We start from the raw sequence: 19,053 nt of genomic DNA on the forward strand, positions 1-19,053 counted from the left end.
TCTGCCCTTTTCCTATAATGTCTACCTCCTGCACTTCTTCCTACATTGTGACCTTGGACCTTGCTCTTCCCTTCAGTGTCCCAGCTCCATGGGGGAGGAGAGGGAGAGTCAAGCTTCCAATCTCTTCATCCTTCAAGCACTGATGATCCATGGCTCACAAAAGTAATTTCCAAGTGGGGAAGAGGGTGACCGAGCAGAGAGAGGACAATTTTTTCCGGTGTCCTGTCTTAGAATTGGCCCTTCATCAGGCTGGCAGGTTCCCCTTTGCCCTACAAGTGAGGCCAAGGGAGCAGGTGATGCTCAGCCCTAGCCCAAAATACTCACTGGTCATTGAGGGTCACTGAAGTCTGAGTGTCAGCAGTTAGCCAAAGTCCATCTACTTTGGCTAACACACCCAGAGGGCTGGTGATCCAGGCAACAGGGCCACAGCCTGCCTGAACCAGTGTCTACCCACCCATGGCTGAGTCTCACCCTCACCCTGTACCCCTTCATGTGGGCATTAGGCCTGGTTTGGGATTATTTCTAGATATTCTCACTGTCTACTTGGCCTGGGCCTTCAGCCAAGCCAGCTCATTCATGTACATATACACATTCTCTCTCTCTCTCTCTCTCATTTACCTACTCACTCGCTTGCTCAGGCTCTCCTTGCTGAACTCAACTCTCCTCTGGCTTGATGCTTGGCCTCACACTGGGTACAATAACCAACAGATGGCCTAGACTTGGTCCCCACCCCCAGGAAGATTAGAAAGATGACTCCATCTTCAGGTGGCAACAAGACTGAGAGGCAGAGGCTCTAGAGAACTGTAGGTATGACATGGAAGCAGAGGAGAAAGCCACTCACTCTGCTGAGATGGTCAGGAGCAGCTCCACACAGGAGATACTCTTTGGTTTAGGTCTTCAAGGATATATAGGTGTCTTCTGGAAATGGAGAGAGAAATTAGGAGTGCAGAGAAGGAAAGACTAGGACGAACTTTTCCTGATGACTGGCATGGGGTGAGGGCAGAGTATAAGACCAGATTGTTTAGAGCTAGACCGGAACAGATCTTCCCATTATGGAAGTCTGGCCTTTCTGCCAAAGGCAAGCAAAAGAAGCTCCATGATCTGCTGTGGCAGCCATGTGAATTGTGTGGTCCACTTTCACACCCACATGAGCTGGAGAGAAGGGGACATACCCCTTCTAGCTAAAGGCTGGCAGCCAAGTACATCTCTCTTGACCATGAAGTAGCCACATATTTTCATCTAGCCACAAGAGAGGTTGGGGAATGACAGCCATTATTCTATGCAGCTTTTTAGAAAAAAAGGAGAGCCGGGTGCTGGTGGCTCATACCTGTAATCCTTGCTACTCAGGAGGCTGAGATCTGAGGATTATGGTTCAAAACCAGCTCAGGCAGGAAAGTCTGTGAGGCTCTTATCTCCAATAAACCACTAGAAAACCAGAAGTGGTGCTGTGGCGCAAGTGGTAGAGCGCTCGCCTTGAGCTGAAGAGCTTAGGGACAGGGCCCAGGCCCAGAGTTCAAGCCCCATGACCGCCAAAAAAGAAAAAAAGAAAAGAAAAAAAGGAGAGTGTGGAGGTCACAGGACTGGAGGCTCAGACACAGTGGTTCAAAGTCTTTGCCTGACATCACTTTTACTGAGTTGAAGTCAGTCCTGCCTTACCATTTACCAACGGGGCAGGTAGGTCACTACCTATACCCTCAGCTGTGCCTTATGTGCCTCATTTGAGGGTACAGTGAGGTAACACACGCAGGGGCTTAGTGAGCAGTCTAGGACACAGTGAGGAAGGGGCTCCTGGGGACAGTGGTGTTTGAGTCTCCAAGTAGAGCTGATGGAGTGGACATTAGATTAGGGCCACCAGGATTCAGAACTGTGCCTTTAAACCCCTTCCCTCCTACCCACAGTTTGGTTGCATGGATGCATAGAAGTCCTGGGAACAGACAGGAAGATTGATTAGGGAGAGGGGGGAGGGTATTGGTTCAAGCATGAGTGGTCTAAGAACTGATGCTTCAGGATCCAGTAGGTTCTAAGAGCAGCCCTCCCAGGACCTGGGGCAGCAGGTGAACAGAGCTGAGGCCACTGGTTGGGGGTCGGGGCAATTGAAGTAGAACTCACGCTGCTGTGAAACTCTAGGCTATCATCCACCACCACTCTTTTCAGGACCCTGGTCTTCTCATCTGGAAACTGGGGATTGATTGCTTATCCTTTATCTCATTACATGTGAGTCTTGTTTCTAGAGTTGAGTTGCACCTTGGAAGGGGTGCCAGCAGTCACAGACAGTGTGCCCCCTCTTGGAAAGGAGAAGCATCACAGTTTGGTCCTTCTGAGCTGCCCCCTGCTGGACTCCCTTGGCCCAAACACCTTCCCCAGGCTATTGTTTATAAAATGGAGTGAGAGAAGAATAAAGGGCTGTACCCCTCGCTATTCGGGTGGATGAGATCTGAGGATCTCAGTTTGAAGCCAGCCTGGGCAGGAAAGTCCATGAAACTCTTATTTCTAATTAACCTCCAAAAAGCCAAAAGTGGGGGTATGGCTCAAATGATTGAATGTTAGTGTTTAGTGAAAAAGCCAATTGAGAGCACAGGGTCCTGAGTTCAAGCCCCAGTATCTGCCCTGCCACCCCCACCCCCTGCCTCCGGAGAGTAATGGGAGAGGGATGGAAGATGATCCAGGGAAGTTCCTGTAAGAGGAAAGTGAAGAGAGAACAATGGTTTCCAGGAAAAGTCAAGTGATGAGACTGAAGGTACATGGGGGGGAAAGGTTGGGGGGATACACAAATTGTGTGAAAAGCTAAAGGTGAAGGAGTTCTATGAAGAAGCTATATTCTATATTAAAGATTGCAGCCAGGTGCCACATGGCTCATGTCTGTCATCCTAGCTACTCTGAAGGCTGAGATCTGGAGGATTGCAGTTTTAAGCGAGCCTGGGCAGAAGTCTGCCAGATTCTATCTTCTAGGAAGAGAGATTTGATGCTCCTTCCCTTGCCACTGGTAAGTATGTTGATTTATGACTTTTTGTTTGCTGTATCCTGCCTACCTGGAGATTCCACCTATATATTTTATAAAGACATTGATTCATGACTTCATCTCTGTGACTGTGGAAGTATATATTGTTAGCATTCTCCTCACCTCAGGTCCTCAGCTTCACCCAGACCTGAGCAACTCCCTGCCTAGAGCTCCCACCATGATAGCTGGCCACTCCCACTCTCCGCCCAGACCTACCTGCCCATGCAGAGTACCCTCCACTAGCCCCAGAGCTACCACCTGGATGGGGCAGATGCCACATTGCTCCCCGGGGGGGGTGAAGACAAGGGGTGAAGGGATATGGCCCCTCTAATAAACCTTATAATAATCTTTCTCTTGTATGTGCCTACCTTCACATGGTCCCCTGGGTGGCCAGGATGGATACTTTCACATTTTATCTGCCCTGACATTCAGGCTAACTGTAGTAACTCAATTTGCCTGAGATAATAAACTTTCCTTAAAGCAGAGTTGGTATTTTTCTGTTCAACAGTCAAATAATGGACAATCCACATAGTGGCCTGTTACCTGGTGCAGAGGACTTTCTCATGACTGGAAGGAAGGAAACTCACTTATGACCTAGATTAAAATCACAGACCTTCCTAAGCTGACTCAGCCAGGCCCCACCCTCCTTCCTCAGGACATACCCACCCGCTAAACGTGGTCCCACTTCAGCATCATGACTATAACCCATTGGTTCAGGAATACCTACCTGATTCAAACAGGCCAATCAGACTCTTCAAATTGGCTTATATGCAGATTTAAGGACTTTTTATTACCAAGTGCTCAACAGACATGCCTGACCTTTGCCTCAGCTGATTCATTACGGTCATTAGTTTCCTGTATTCACGCTAGGTACGAGGAGGAGCAGTCCTACTGTTCCTTAGGTTTTACTATCCCTACCACAGTTTGCTTATCTGCTTTCCCACCAGGAGGTAGGACTTTCACTAGGATCTACAGGCACTTTTATTTGTAAAAGAATTCAGTACCTGGGGCTGGGAAGGTGGCTCAGTGATAGAGGGCTTGCCTTGCATGCATGAGGCCCTAGATTCAATTCTATAGCACCACATGAGCAGAAAAAGCCAGAAGTGGTGCTGTGGCTCCAGTGGTAGAGTGCTAGCCTTGAGCTGAAGAACTGAGGGACAGGGCCCAGGCCCAGAGTTCAGGCCCCACAACCAACAACAACAACAAAGAATACAGTACCTATTAGTTCTTTCATTCCTTAAAACCTGCTCATCATCCTGATACCTCACCTCCCAGCATGGCTGATGTATACATATCCTGCTGGGACTTGTTCAGACTAGGCTGTAAATATTTGTGGACTACCTGAGCTGGGTTGTCAGTTTTTGTTTTTCTCAAGGGCAAGGACTTTGTTTTTTGCCAGTTGTGGGGCTTGAACTCAGGGCCTGGGCACTGTCCCTGAGGTTCTTTTGCCCAAGGCTAGCAAGGCTAGTGCTTGATCCATAGCATCACTTCTGGCTTTTGTTATTGTTGTTATTTATGTGGTACTGAGGAATTGAACCCAAGGCTTCATGCATGCTAGGCAAGCACTCTACCACTAAGCCACAATCCCAGCCCTGTGTTTGTTTTTTCCGTGTGTGTGTGTGCGCGCGCGTTTGCGCACGCGTGCGTGCGCTGGTACTGGGGCTTCAACTCAGGGCCTGGTGCTCACCTTTAGCTTTTCCTGCTCAAGACTGATGTTCTACCACTTAAGCCACAGCTCTACTTCTGGCTTTTGGTGATTAATCAGATAGCAGAGTCGAATGGACTTTTTTTTTTTTTTCCTGCTTCCACTTAGATTCCTGAATAGAGGAGTCCTGAGGCCATCTGCCCTCCATCTTCTACAGATGGGGAAATCGAGGCCCAGTGAAAGGGCAGGGGAAGGCCTAAGCTCACACCGTTTAGTCAATTTTTTAAAAATGAAGTCTTTTAGTCATGCTGGTGATAGAACTCAGGACTTGGAGCATGCTGGGCCGCACCCAGCCTCCTGGGCTCTTTCCATGAATCCCTTCTAAGAGGCAGGGAAGTGGCTGCAAATCCACCTGGCCCACCTATGTCCTTCTCGGGACCCTTCCCCTCTCTTTAGGGCCTGGAAAGGAGGCCTGTGGGCACTCCATTCACGCGTCCAGGGCCACGGGTCAGCATCTGAGGGGCCATCGCTGGCGTCCTCTCCTGGGATCCGACAGAGGCGTCGTCACCGATTTGTCCACCAGGGGGCAATAGAGACCCGGCTAGGCGAGCGCGGGCTCTGCGCGCCCCTGAGCTCTGATTGGTCCGCACCTGAGCTGGGCAAGAAAAGCGTGATCGCTGGAGCCGCGGGAGCTGGAGGCGGAGCTGGCACTGGAGCCCGGCGCCCTGGCACCAGCCGGGGCGGCGAAGGTGCCGCTGTCACCTCCGGGCCGAGGATTCTCTCCTAAGAGGTTCCTGGGCCACCAAAGCCCGGAATTGTATCTCCCCCGGGGACCCTGGGCAGTGAGGAGCCCCCCCCCCCCCCCCCCCCGCCTCATCCGGCTCTGCCCCCCATACCAGCCCCGGCCCCCGGCCACGCACAGCCAAGAGGGTTAGGTTAGAAAAACCTGGGGGTACAGTCACCAGCTTTGTAACTTCAGATCTCCGTTTCCTTACCCAGGAAGCAGAGCCAACAGCGGGTGGTGGTTAAGTGTGACGTGCAGCAGCACACCCAGCCTCTGGGAACTGTCTGATCAGTTCAAGGCTGTCACCCTCAGCTCTCCAGGAGGCTGAGTCCGCAGCCAGCCAGGGCTTTGTGAGACTCTTGTCTCCAATTTACCAGCAAAACACCGTAAATGGAGCTGTGGCTCAAGTGGTAGAATACCGCTGCGCAAAGACGCTCAGGGACAGTACTCAGGCCCTGAGTTCAAGACCTAGTACAAAAAGGAGGAGGGAGAGAGAGGAGAAGTTAAAAAAAGCCTGCAGCCAGGCTTGAAGACCTGGAGTCCTTGGGTGTTCCCAGTTCTAGGTAGCCATGAGCGGTTAGCTGGTGGTTGCTTGTTTCAGTGTTTTATAATGCTTGTTCCATGTGCTCCCCCCCCCCCCAGTGTGATCTTGTTCATTCAACCATATGATCAGGGTGTCCTGGGGGCAGTGAGCAGTAAAACAGGAAAAATCTTTTCTTTTCTATTTTCTTGAACTGGGGCTTGAACTCAGGGCTCTGGTGAAAAGATAGGATGGACGAGAGCAGTGAGGCCCAGATTGAAATCTGCCTATATCTGATGCTGCTGTTGCAGGTCACAGTGATGCAAGTGTCCTTCCTGGCAATACTTCTGTGCTGCCTAGTTACACTGCATTGATGGTACTTCATGATTTCTACAGCTATGCTGTGCTTGTGTATGAGCAAGTGTATCAGAAGATAAGCATGCTTAGGGAATGGGGCATGGTTCAAGGAGTAGAGCATCTGACCGCAAGTGTGAGGTCTCAAGTTCACAGAGAGAGAGAGAGAGAGAGAGAGAGAGAGAGAGAGAGAGAGAGAGAGAGAGAGAGAGAGAGAGAGAGAGAGAGAGAGAGAGAGAGAGATTGCTGATAGTATGGTGGCGCTTGCCTGTAATCCCAACACCCAGGAGGCTGAGGCGGGCAAGTTTCAATTTGAGATTTGAGTCCAACCTGGACTACTTAATGAGATTCTACCTCAAAAAAAAAAGTAAATAAATACAAAATGAAATTGCTTATCAGTACCATATACATTTAGCATTAGGAATGGTGCTGTACCAAATACCCACAGATTTCCATGTGAATAATTGGCAGAATGACAACTTTTTCTGATGACTCAGTACACACAATTACAGGAAATGATAAACTTATACCAGGACCTTCAGGCTCAATGTATTACTTGTATATGAAGGTAAATTGTGTTTTAGATTTCTGGTCCACTTTCATGATATCTAAGTATGTATGCAAATACTCTTTTTTTTTTAATGTTGGTCATGGGGCTTGAACTCAGGGCCTGGGTGCTGTCCCTGAGCTCTTTTCACTCAAGGCTAGTGCTCTACCACAGCTACGCTTCCAATTTTCTGGTGGTTAACTGGAGATATGAGTTTCATAGACTTTTCTTTCCAGGCTGGCTTTGAACTTTGATCCTCAGATCTCAGCTTCTTGAGTAGCTAGCATTACAGGCATGAGCTACCGGCACCTGGCAAATATTCAGAAATTTAAAGAAGAAAGAAGCAACCCCAAATCTGTCACACTTTTGATCCCAGGCACCTTGGGTAGGGATAGTCAATCTGTACAGTCTTTCAAGGGTTTTGCAACCCATGGGGTCCTCTTCTTGGCTGTAAGCCCATAAACCCTTAGTCCTCTGGACACTGTCCCTTTTGGCAGCTGGACACTCACTGCTGGGCTGCTTTCCCCCCACCCCCACCCCTACCTCCACTGGTCCTGGGACACTGATGAGCATTCAGTTTGGGAGATGGGAATGCAGTATGTGATTTGAGCTGGGGGAGGGGTGGTGGGGAGCTGGCCTGCAGGTTCTGGGGCCCAGAGAATTCATATCAGCTGATGGGCACTTGGGGCATGACTGCTACCCCCAGGCCAGAGGCACATGGTAGCAAAGCCATTGATTGGGTCATTAAGATCACCAAGCCTGCATGGCCTGCCTCTGAGCGGAGCTCTCCCATTGGCTCCTTGACTTCCTGGCCTGACCTCTCACCACTCCCCAGTGAAGGAGAGGTCTGCTAGGGTACTAATTAGTCCTTGCTTTTGTGGATGCCAGGGCTTTCTCCTGAAGCCCACGCTGGACACAGCTCCTTCCAGAGGACAGCCACCACCCTTCCTCTTCTGCTTCCCCAGGTTCAGGGTTTAGTTGAGGCTGGTGAAGATGCTTTCCCAGAGTCCTGACTAAAGGGGGATTTGCACTTGTGGTGTTGTTGCCTGTGCTGATCCTTTGCTTGAAATGCCCTCCCAACTTTTCTTTTCTTTTCTTTTCTTTTTTCTTTTTGTTGTGAGACTGGGACTTGAACTCGGTACCTGACCTTTGTCCATTGGCTTGCACTCTACCAACCAAGCCTGCCTCCAACCCCTCAACTTTTTTTTCTCCAGTCCTGGGGCTTGAACTCAGGGCCTGGGCACTGTCCCTGAGCTTCCTTTGCTCAAGGCTAGCACTCTACCAGTCGAGCCACACCACCCCTTCTGGCTTTTTCTGTTTCTGTGGTTCTGAGTATCAAACCCAGGGCTTCATGTACGTGAGGCAAGCACTCTACCACTAAGCCACCTTCCCAGCCTCCCCGCCCCCTCCGAACTTAAACTCAAAATTTCTCTTACCCTAGTCTTCATTGTATAACAGGCTCTTGCCTTCTTTCCTCTCTTTTTCATTCATTCACTCATTCAAACATGCATTCCTAATACATTTTGGGTATTCATTCATGCATCCATCCATTTGTCCTCTGTAGGATGCTAGGGTACAGAAGGGGCTCAGATGACCCTAATATTAAGGAGTGCATCATGTTATGTGAGAGGCCCAAGGCACACAAGCACCCCAGGCTACCTAATTGGCAGATTCCAGTGCAGAATGAGAATGTGCTGCCCTTTAAAAATAAAATACAATTATGGATTTCAGGACAGGGACTGCAGAGCATGAAACCAATTCAGGGCCTTTCTGCAGAGGCCAGGCACCCTGCTGCTGGCCCTGCTGCCACATGTTCCCTGGGAGATGGCGGTAGGGCTGATCCTCAGGGTGATAGTGGTGTCAACCATTCAGGCCAGGAGAGAGGTTGCATGGCTATTTCTGGAAAGCAGGAAATTGTTCCAGACAATGTTGGGATACAGGGCCAAGAGCCGCTGGGGTCAGATGGTGGGGGACCAGTTAGGGATTTGAGTTTATTAAAAGGTGGGGTTGTTTCATTTTGTTTTCAGGGTCACTCTAGCACCAAATAAGAAATGTGTATGAAACAACTGGGTGTGGTGGTATATGCCTATAACCCCAGCACTTGGAAGGTGAGGCAAGACGATCTAGAGTTTGAGGCCAGCTGGGACTAATAGCAAAATCCTGTCTTTAAACAACAGCAAAAAGAGGGAGGGAAAATCCTGGGTGGGTGGATATGACTAATCAAGTTGCATTGTACACATAAATGGACATGTTAAATCAAAACCTGTTTGTACAGCTATTAGAAGATAGTTAAAAAGAAATATAAATAAGAAATATGAAAAATACAAATGATAACACATGAATAATACAAAAGTAAAATATGTATGAAAAGATCTCACCAGTAAGAAAGTTATATTAATAAGTAAGAAACCTAGCAAGCTGGGTGCCGGAGGGTCATGCCTATAATTCTAGCTACTCAGGAGGCTGAGGTTTTAAGATTGAGGTTGAAAGAAGAGAAAGAAAAGCAAGCAAGCAAGAAGGAAAGAGGAAAGAGGAAGACAAAGGAGGAGGAGACGGGGAGGAGGAGGGCAGGCAGGGAGGAAAGAAGGAGAAAAAGAGGGAAGGAAGGAAGGAAAGAAGCTGTAACAAACACAGAAAACTCTTTTTTTTTTTTCTTTGTCAGTCATGGGGCCTGAACTCTGGGCTTGGGCACTGTCCTTCAGCTCTTCAACTCAAGGCTAGCGCTCTACCACTTGAGCCACAGCGCCACTTTCAGCTTTTTCTGCTTATGTGGTGCTGAGGAATCAAACCCAGGGCCTCATGCATGCAAGGCAAGCTACTCTACCACTGAGCCACCTTCCCAGCCCCACAGAATACTCTTGACAAAAAGAAAAACAAGAGAGTAGCGTAGGCAGACAGGAATGGTAGGTGGAAACTTCCCCAGCAGCAGCAACTTACCAGTTGGTATAGTTTTTTGGTTTCTGTAGCTGGGAAGCCTGGCACATGAGTACTCTGAGATGTCCAGGGAGAGATCTGGAAGGACTGGGGGCCCTTGATGGCTACTGGGGAGAAGCATGAAGGCAAGGAGAGAAAAAGTTTGCTTTTCCCTGAACACCATTGTGTATATCATTATGGTGGGCGCTTGGATTTGAATGTGTATCCTGAGCTGAGGAACTCCATTCCCATGAACTATCTCTGAGGAGAGAATCATCAAAGCACATAAATCTGCACATGGCTGGTTATCACCATGGCATTTACAATGCTAAGACATTACAAACTACCTTAATCCACATCCATCAGGCTGCTTCTGCCCTCAGAGGTGCTGAGCAGTGTGGTGGCATGCTCCGAGCAACTTGGTAGACATGTTTCACATTCAAGGGGGTTTATTTTATTTTATTGTTGGTCATGGGACTTGAACTCTGGGTCTGGTGCTGTCCCTCAGCTCTTCAGCTCAAGGTGAGCGCTCTATCACTTGGTTTTCTAGAGTTGAATAAGTTTAGTGTAAATTATTCAAGGCACAAGAGGATGTGAGTGGGTGAATGAAAAACTCTTCAAAGTGGGATCCTTCCTGGAGCAACTGGCATTAGTAACATGCTACATAGTCTATTCATTCTTTTAGTGTGTGTTTTTGGTGGGGCAATGTGTGTGTGTATGTGTGTGTGTGTGAGAGAGAGAGAGAGAGAGACAGAGACAGAGACAGAGACAGAGACAGACAGAGAGACAGAGAGAGAGAGAGAGAGAGAGGAGAGAGAGAGAGAGAGAGAGAGAGAGAGAGAGAGAGAGAGAGAGAGAGAGAGAGAGAGAGAGAGAGAGAGCATTTTCTTGGAGATAAGAATCTCATGGGTTTTCCTGCCCAGGTTGGCTTCAAACTGTGATCCTTAGATCTAAGCCTCCTGAGTAGCTAGGATTACAGGTGTGAGCCACCAGCGCCCAGCTCATTTTTATTTTTGCTTATTTGCTTATTTATTCTTTTCTTTTCCCCCAAACATGTTGGTCTGAGGTTGGTTTAACCTAACAGTGCAAAACTAGAGATTTGTATTTTTTAGGTTTTTGTTTGTTTGTTTGTTTTTGGTTCTGGGGCTGAAACTCTAGGCTTGGGTGCTGTCCCTGACCTTGTTTTTGCTCAAAACTAGCACTTGAATCACTTCGGGCTTTTTTTTTTTTTTAATAGTTTATTGGAGATAAGAGTCTCATCGTCTTTCCTGGCCAGGCTGGCTTTGAATAGCGATCCTCAATCTCAGGATTGCAGGTGTAAGCCACTAGTGCCTGGCTATTTTTAGTTTTCTGAGAAACCTCTGTACTGTTGACCATCATTACTGCGTGGATTCACATTCCCACAGTGTGAAAGTTTCTTTAGAAAGGAGAGATCTTTTTCTAACTTTGTTGTCTGTCATCTTGGGAGTTACTATTATTATTTACCTTTGTTTTTTGTTTTTTGAGACAAAGTCTTGCCCTGCAGCCCAGGCTGGCCTCAAACTCACAAAAATCCTCTTACATCAGACCACCCAAGTACCAAGAAAACAGGTGTGAACTACCACACCCCACTTTGTCTTGTGTTTTTAAAATAACTCTCCAAGCCAGGCACCAGTGGCTCATGCCTATAATCCTAGCTACTCAGGAGGCTGAGATCTGAGGATTGCAGTCCAAAGCCAGCCCGGGCAGAAAAGTCTGAGAGACTCTTTTCTCCAATTAACCATCAGAAAACTGGAAGTGGTTCTGTGGCTCAAGGTGGTAGAACATTAGCCTTGAGCAAAAGAGCTCAGGGATAGCACCTAGGACCTGAGTGCAAGCCCTACAACTAATGAAAAATAATAAAGAAAAAACTCTCCATTTCTCTCTCCAGCCTCTGTAAACTCCATTCTAATTTGTGCCTTTATGACTGTGTCCTCACATATGTGGGGGCACCCAGTTTTTGGTGTTTGTATCTGGCTTATTTACTCAGCACTGTGCCTTCTAGGTTCATGTGTGTTGTCCCAGGTGTCAGAATTCCCTTCCTTCTTGAGGTGGAAGGACACCTCCTTGTGTGCACAGTGTCTTCAGTGGATAGGTTTGGACCTTTCTTCAGCTCTGAGGTTGTGAAGTTCTTAGAGACAGGGCTATTGTTCCTCAGGCTGCCATTAGCCTGGTGGGGTGATTGGGACCCTAGCTCCAGGCAGACTATCCTTCCTTGAGGAGGGCTGCCTGTCATGAAAGCCTTTGGCTAGCTATCTCCCTCCCTTTCCCAGGTGCTTGAACATCTGGGTCAGGGCCTGGGGCTAGAGCAGGGTGGAGGAACTAATGATGGACTGTAGAAGGTTGGCTTGTCCAGATGAGACGGGCCCAGCGCTGAGGCTGGCCTGATTATAGGGAGCCCTGTGCTTCTCCTGCTCCAGGCTCAGCCCAGCCCCTCCGCAGCTCCTGCCTTGCCCAGCTGTGCGGAGCAGCTGCAGAGGTGGGTGGGGCTGTAGGATTGATTTGGGTAGCAGCTGCCTAAATGCATTTGCTTTGGGATTCGGCACAGCAGACATAGCCAGTGGGTTCATTCAAGTTCTCTTCTCACGTAACTAGTAACAACAGTCACCCCTCTTTGAAGTTGTAGTACAGCCTCTGTGTATCAAGCACTGGACATCTATGATCTGGTTTGATTATGACATAGCTCTAAGAGTTGGTGGTGTTGGTCCATTCACAGATGAGCCGGCAGAGGCTGGCTCTGTGCTTCTAAGAAGTGGCACAGCTGGAGAAGGTTCTGGGTTGAAGGCTGCTCTTTTCCATGGCTTCTTCAGGGAATTTTCTTTGGGGAGGTGGAGTTCGATGGGACTTTCTCTTAGTGGTGGAGATTATTTAAATCGACAAACACAGCTCCCTCCATAGCTATTAAGGAGCTCTGCTTCAAAATTTATGAGAAAGCCGGGCACCGGTGGCTCACACCTGTCATCCTAGCTACTCAGGAGGCTGAGATCTGAGGATTGCAGTTCAGAGCCAGCCTGGGCAGAGAAGTCCGGGAGACTCATCTCTAATAAACCACCAGAAAACCAGAAGTGTCACTGTAGCTCAAGTGGTAGAGCACTCGCCTTGAGCTGAAGAGCTGAGGGACAGCACCCAGGCCCAGAGGTCAAGCCCCACAACCGACAAAAAAATTATGATAAAGCCAGCCAGGCACTGGTAGCTCACACCTGTAATCTTAGCTGCTCAGGAGACTGAGATCTGAGGATCACAGTTCAAAGCCAGCCTAGGCAGAAAAAGTCCATGAGACTCTTAGCTCCAATTAACAAACAAAAAGTTTGAAGTAGAGATGTAGCTCAAGTGTTAGAGTGCCAGCCTTGAGCAAAAAAGCTATGGAAGAGTGCCCAGGCCCTAAGCTCACACACACACACACACACACACACACACACACACACACACACACACACACACACACACACACGGGAAAGCCACAGTGGTGATTCAAGCTGTGTTCATTTTACAGATGAAGAAACTGTGATACAGATACAGAGAGGGCCATGGAGCTGTTTGGGCAGGGTGTGTGTGTGTGTGTGTGTGTGTGTGTGTGTCACTCTGATGGTCCATGGCAGGACTGGAGCTGTTTGGGCAGGGTGTGTGTGTGTGTGTGTGTGTGTGTGTGTGTGTGACTCTGATGGTCCATGGCAGGACTGGGAGTTGAACTGAGGTGCTGTCTCTCAGCCCTGTGCTGTTTATAGTGCCCACCTTGGCCTCCTGGATGCTGTGTGATGTGTACATGCAGCAAGGGATTCTGATCTCACCCCTGTGTCTGCTGGGCCTGGATCTTCCTCCTGCAAGCCCCTATCAGGCCCTGGATCAGTGCTGTTACTAACTTCCTTTGTGGTCCATTCTTTTCAGGCCTCAATTTCTCTATCTGTTCCATAAGACAGTGTGACAGCTTGGGCCCAAGACACTGAGCAGAGGAGAACACATGGTCCAGGCAGGAGATAGTGAATGTATGAGCAGGAAGAAAGGAGCCACTGGTTGGGCTCCAGGAAGGCTCTGGACACCCTGCCTTTGCCTCACCCCCTCCAGGAAATGCCTAAGATCCAGCCACCCACACTCCTACTTCCAGCCAGGGGACGCGGCTTGGCCCGAGCGTGTCCAAGCCTTAGATGACAGAGCTCCTGGTTCCAAGTGTCCCCTGGGGCTGGTGGCTGCTCATCCTTAGTAGAATGACAGCTCCCTCGGTCCAGCAATGGTGCTGGCTTCATGGGGGCCAGGAAAAGGCTAAGCTCTCCACGTGGGCCCTCACAGGGGATTGGCCCACCTGCCCACATGCACATTTCCAGCACAGGCACTGGGACAGACCACTGCCGTTTTCCGGGGCCTAAACAGGATGGTCACAATTACAGTATATTTTACATGTTTGTATTTAACAAGTTAAATTTCAAGCACACACACACACACACACACACATACACACACACACACACACACACACACATACACACAGAAACACAATTGAGAGACTCAAGATAATTATAGGAATTATTTTTTAAAGTTTGTGTTCACAGTGTTTTGAAGTCAAGTTTGACATTGTCTGACAAGTGTGCTGTTCTTTTGGTCTTGTCCATAGTTTTCTGGGACTAGATGTCCAACCCACCTTGAGTGTATACTCTACTACAAAAGCATTGTGTCAAACACTCATTGCCTAGAGCCTATAGTCAACATTGTACATATCACATATCCAGCCTTCCCTCAAGCCCTCCTTCCATCTCCATCCATCCACTTATACATCTCTCCATCCATCCATCCATCCACCCACCCATCCATCATCCACCCATGCATGCATCCATCCATCTATCCATCCTTCCCATCCATCCATCCAGCCACCCACTCACCCACCCACTTATCCATCATCCATATGCCATCCGTCCTTTTCTTCATCCATCCATCTATTCATTTTTGCCTTGTATTTTAGGGTTAAGAATATGTAATGACATTTTCTCTCTTCTCTCTCATAGTAACTGTCCCTGTTACATACTTGCGCATACCCAAACACACCTGCATGTAAAGCAATACATACAACACACACGTTACTCATGTCCCAATCCCACACATGCATGCTTCATACACAGAGCCACATGTGCACACATAGAGAACACCATCCACAATCCCTGTGCACCCACTACAACCCAGCTCTCTTTGCCCATGTGAGCATTCACAGCAGACCCTTGAGACCTGGGAGGGAAGCCCCAGAGACCTGGCAGCTCCACATGCCACATGCTGACCCTTTCCACCTTCACCACGCTTCTCCCCCAAGATCAGCCCCCCCCCAAGTGAATGAGAGTCCTTCTGGAGTGTGAGTGCTGGTGGTGAGCAAAGCCCACCAGACTGTCCTCATGTGGCAGGGACTGTCACCATGATCCTCAGGGCCAGCCCTTTGGAACTGTTGGTTGAAAAATACCCCCAGGAGGTTCAGCTAGATAGAGTGGAGAACGATGAAAGGAGTGACATTGATCAGGATGCGTTGTACACAGAAATTGGCGTGCTGAATTGGAACCCTTTTGTGCAACTACTTAAGGGTAGTAAAAAAAAGAAGAGACAAGAAACAAGGCCCCCAAGCAGCACAAAGGTGCATATGCAGGGCAGCCACAGGGACGCAGGGTAGCCTACACAGCATCCTGTGTGGGCCTGTGCACCTGTGAGCAGTCACCATTTCCACTGGAAGTGGGTCCTCTCCCAAGGCCTCATCACCTAAGACCATGTGGGCTCACCTGCTGCGCGCGAAGTTTTAGCCTGGCCTTGAGGAGCTGGGCAGCAGGGGTTAAAAGCATCAGTTCTGATATCCCATCCACTGGAGACATCCCGGATTCTACCTGGCTCTGTACATACAGTACCCACCCTATGCATGGCTTGGGTTTGAGTTGCTTAAGTTTTGAGGACATCAACCCCCTTATCTGCTAGGGGAAGAGTAGGTCCCGCCTTCCGTGCATCTTGTAGGAGATGCTTTGAGCAGGGGGCCCAGCATGGTGTAGGTGCTTATAGGTGGTTGTTGCTGCTGTTACTTTGGCTTCTGCCCCAAACTCCCATGTGCCCTTTGGGAGGAAGTGCAGCCTTAGCTCTGGGGTTTGTGTGATGAGAGGAGAAGGGGGGATGGCAACTATGTCACTAACTAGATGCTTCTCCAATGCAAAGCCCTCATTATCCTACATGCATATTCATAAAGGATGGCCTCAGCCCTATTCTGTAAATGGGTCAGAAGCAGGAAGTGGAGGCCAGTGCAAAGAGCAAGGCCCCGGGAACAGGAGGCTCACAGCAGCAGCACATCTGAGTCCTCATGGATGGGAGGATGGTGAGAGGGGACGGGGGGGGGGGGGAACGAAGGGGTTGGGAGAAGATGAGGGACTGGGCATGGTTAATTTCCTATATTGTCAATTTGAAGTAAGACCCAGTGAGATCAGAGTAGACAAGCCTTGGAGCACATTGTCCATGGAACCAGACCTCTTTTCACTGGGGATTGGGGAGCTGAGTCTAGGTGGGATGAAGGCACAGAGAAGATAAGCCAAGTGATCCTCGTGCGTTTCTCTCAATGCATATAGTTTATATGGCATTGAGGAGAGGATCTGAATCCTTGAATCTTAGTCTTTCAGTGAGGCTCAGAGAGGTTGTTGTGGTCACACAGCTGCGGATTGTGGTTCTGTCCTTGGTGGTATAAGAGACAGAGTTATTCTGGCCCTGTGCAGGAGGCTCCAGGACTGGAAGAAATGAGCTGGCCATTGCTGCTACGCAATGAAGCCTCTTCATCTATTTTCTCACATCCTCTCCTCAGTAGTCGCCGGATCAGCTACAGCAAAAACGATTATCTCCCTTTTACAGATGAGAAGCGTGAGGCTGAAGGAGGCAGAAGAGCCACCAGAACCACGCTACACAGTGAGTGGCGTACAGAGCAGCGGCCCTTCGTGCTGAGCGGTGGGGATGGGGCTGTGGGAGCTCAGCTGTCCTGGGTCTCTGGCAGGGATAAGGCCAGGACCACGGCAGCGCATGACCCTGGTGTCCTCTGAAAAATGACTACCTAAAACCAGAAGAAATTTCTCTCTTCTCAGTCCTTTTAGCCCTTCCCTCCTTTCTTAGGATGTGTTTGCTCACAATTGCTCTTTGAGATTGGAAGGAATAACCAGCCTTACTTCAGGGGAGGGGTGGAGGTAGGAGAGGGGCTGCATTCCCCAGGATGGCATAGGTTATGGGAGGAAGCGTGGAACAAGAAGCCCAGGTGTTGCCCCTCTGGGCATTTTTAAAATAACTTTTTAAATTGTTATTATAAAGGTGATGCACAAAAGGGTTACAGTTACATAAGTCAGGTAATGAGTGCATTTCCCTTTGGACAATGTCACCCCTTTCTACACTCTCTTCGTTTCCCTCCAATCTCCACCCACAATTTGTATAGTTCATTTTCTACATAGTATCTATTGAGTGCCACTGCTGCATTTGTCCTTCCTCTGTCCTCTGGGCATTTTTGTGACTGGACATGGATAGGGAAGGGCTGCTGGGTAGAGAACTCAGGGAAGTGATCAAAGGAGCTGGCCCAGGGATGGGGCTCTGGAGGGCTCACCTCAGCATGGGGGACTGATTGGCTAGCTGGTGGCCATGTGGAAGCTGTTTTCTCAACCATTATAGCAGAATCAGGAAACTGAGCTGGTGTACTGTCATGTAGACTGTAGAGCCTGAGCTATGTACAGGGCAGCGTAGGACAATAGGGCAACCAGCAGTAAAGCTGATGACCCATGGGCAACTCAAGTCTCCTAAGGACTGAAGAATTGCTGAGCAGAAAGAGAGAAGGCTGAAACTTATCACCTCCATTTTCCAAGAGGCTGTGAGGGATAGGCCTTGGGAGCTGAGGTCACAGCTACACTGGGTGGGGGGGGTAGGCATACAGTTCTGCCTCTGACTGCGTGGACTTGAGCAGTGATAAGAAATACTGTAATCACAGCCAGGGTTTGGTCAGTGTTCAGTTTACCCATAGGATGTCCTTTCTTTGAGACTTAGTTTCTTCATCTGTAGGTTAGGGTACAGAACTCACCTACTTCTCGGGGCAGTTGTAAGGCTTGGGTGGTGCCAAGAAAAAGGTGGTGACACTTTCTCAAGTTTGGTGGGAACTTGAGTTATTTATGAGGCCTCATAAAGCTCCTGTTGTTCTGGAGACAGAAGGAAAGCAAGAGGGGATCCATTCATTCCTCTGGCCAGAGGGACCAGGTAGTGACTGGTGGTGGTGGCTGTAGTTCTCTTCCTTGAAAACATATGTAACATAAGCAAGTTTTTGAAGGGATCGAAGGGGGATAAGGAGAAGGACCTTCATGAGCACAGCTTTATGTAGGCAAAGGTATGGGGGAGGGAAAGTATAGGTTGTGCTTGGGGAACAGTCCTGTCACAATTAATGGCCTAGGCTGGTGCCCCATGAATCATGGAAGGAAGCAGTCAGGCTGGATCTTTGGCTCCTAGGGCTAGCTGTGAGGCACCTAGATTCCTTCCCTCACATTATCCAGTCTAGAGTTGGAGGAGAGGGCTGGAGGCAGAACTAGAGTAATTACACAGCCCGGCTTCTCAGTCTCTCCCACCTATCTGGAGGGGTGAGGATCTGCTAGGAAACACTCTTCCCACCTCCCTTCCACCCCACTCCCCTTCATCCCAGCTTAGCTAAGGCCCAGAGTTTGGGACCAGGGAGTGAGGGGCCATGGAGCATGGCTGGGGGGAGCTTGTGGCCCAAGGCAGGCTGGTTGAAGTCATTAGAGTTTGAGCAGGTGGATGGAGGGGTAATGATTTGAAAGACTGTGAAGAAGTACAAGTCTTAGAAGGGACAGAGACCACGGTGGGGCCTAGATCAGGTGCTTAGATGCATCAAGTATCTAATTGGGGGTCTGGGTCAAGTGGTAGAGTGCTAGCCTTGTGCGTGGGTGTGTGTGCATGTGCGTGTGTGTGTGTGTGTGTGTGTATGTACTGGGGCTCACTCTTGCTTGACTTCTGCTCAAGGCTAGTCCTCTACCACTTGAGACACACTGTTACTTTTCTACTTCCAGCGTTTTTTATTTTTTACTAGTTAATTGGAGATCAAGAGTCTCAGCCTCCTGAGCAGCTAATATTATAGGCATGAGTCACTGGTGTTTGATTATAAGTAAGAAAGCTGAGGGAGAGCGCGAGGGCCCGAGCTCAAGAATCAGCAAGCACGTGCTGGCCCAGGAGCCTCAGTGAGGTAAGTACCCCAGCCTTGCCGCAGGAAAACGGAGGCTCAGACGGTGACCTACCCACG

The sequence above is a fragment of the Dipodomys merriami genome, unplaced genomic scaffold, assembly GCF_024711535.1.
Source record: "Dipodomys merriami isolate MVZ:Mamm:240054 unplaced genomic scaffold, mDipMer1.0.p SCAF_71, whole genome shotgun sequence".
Classification (NCBI taxonomy): domain Eukaryota; kingdom Metazoa; phylum Chordata; class Mammalia; order Rodentia; family Heteromyidae; genus Dipodomys; species Dipodomys merriami.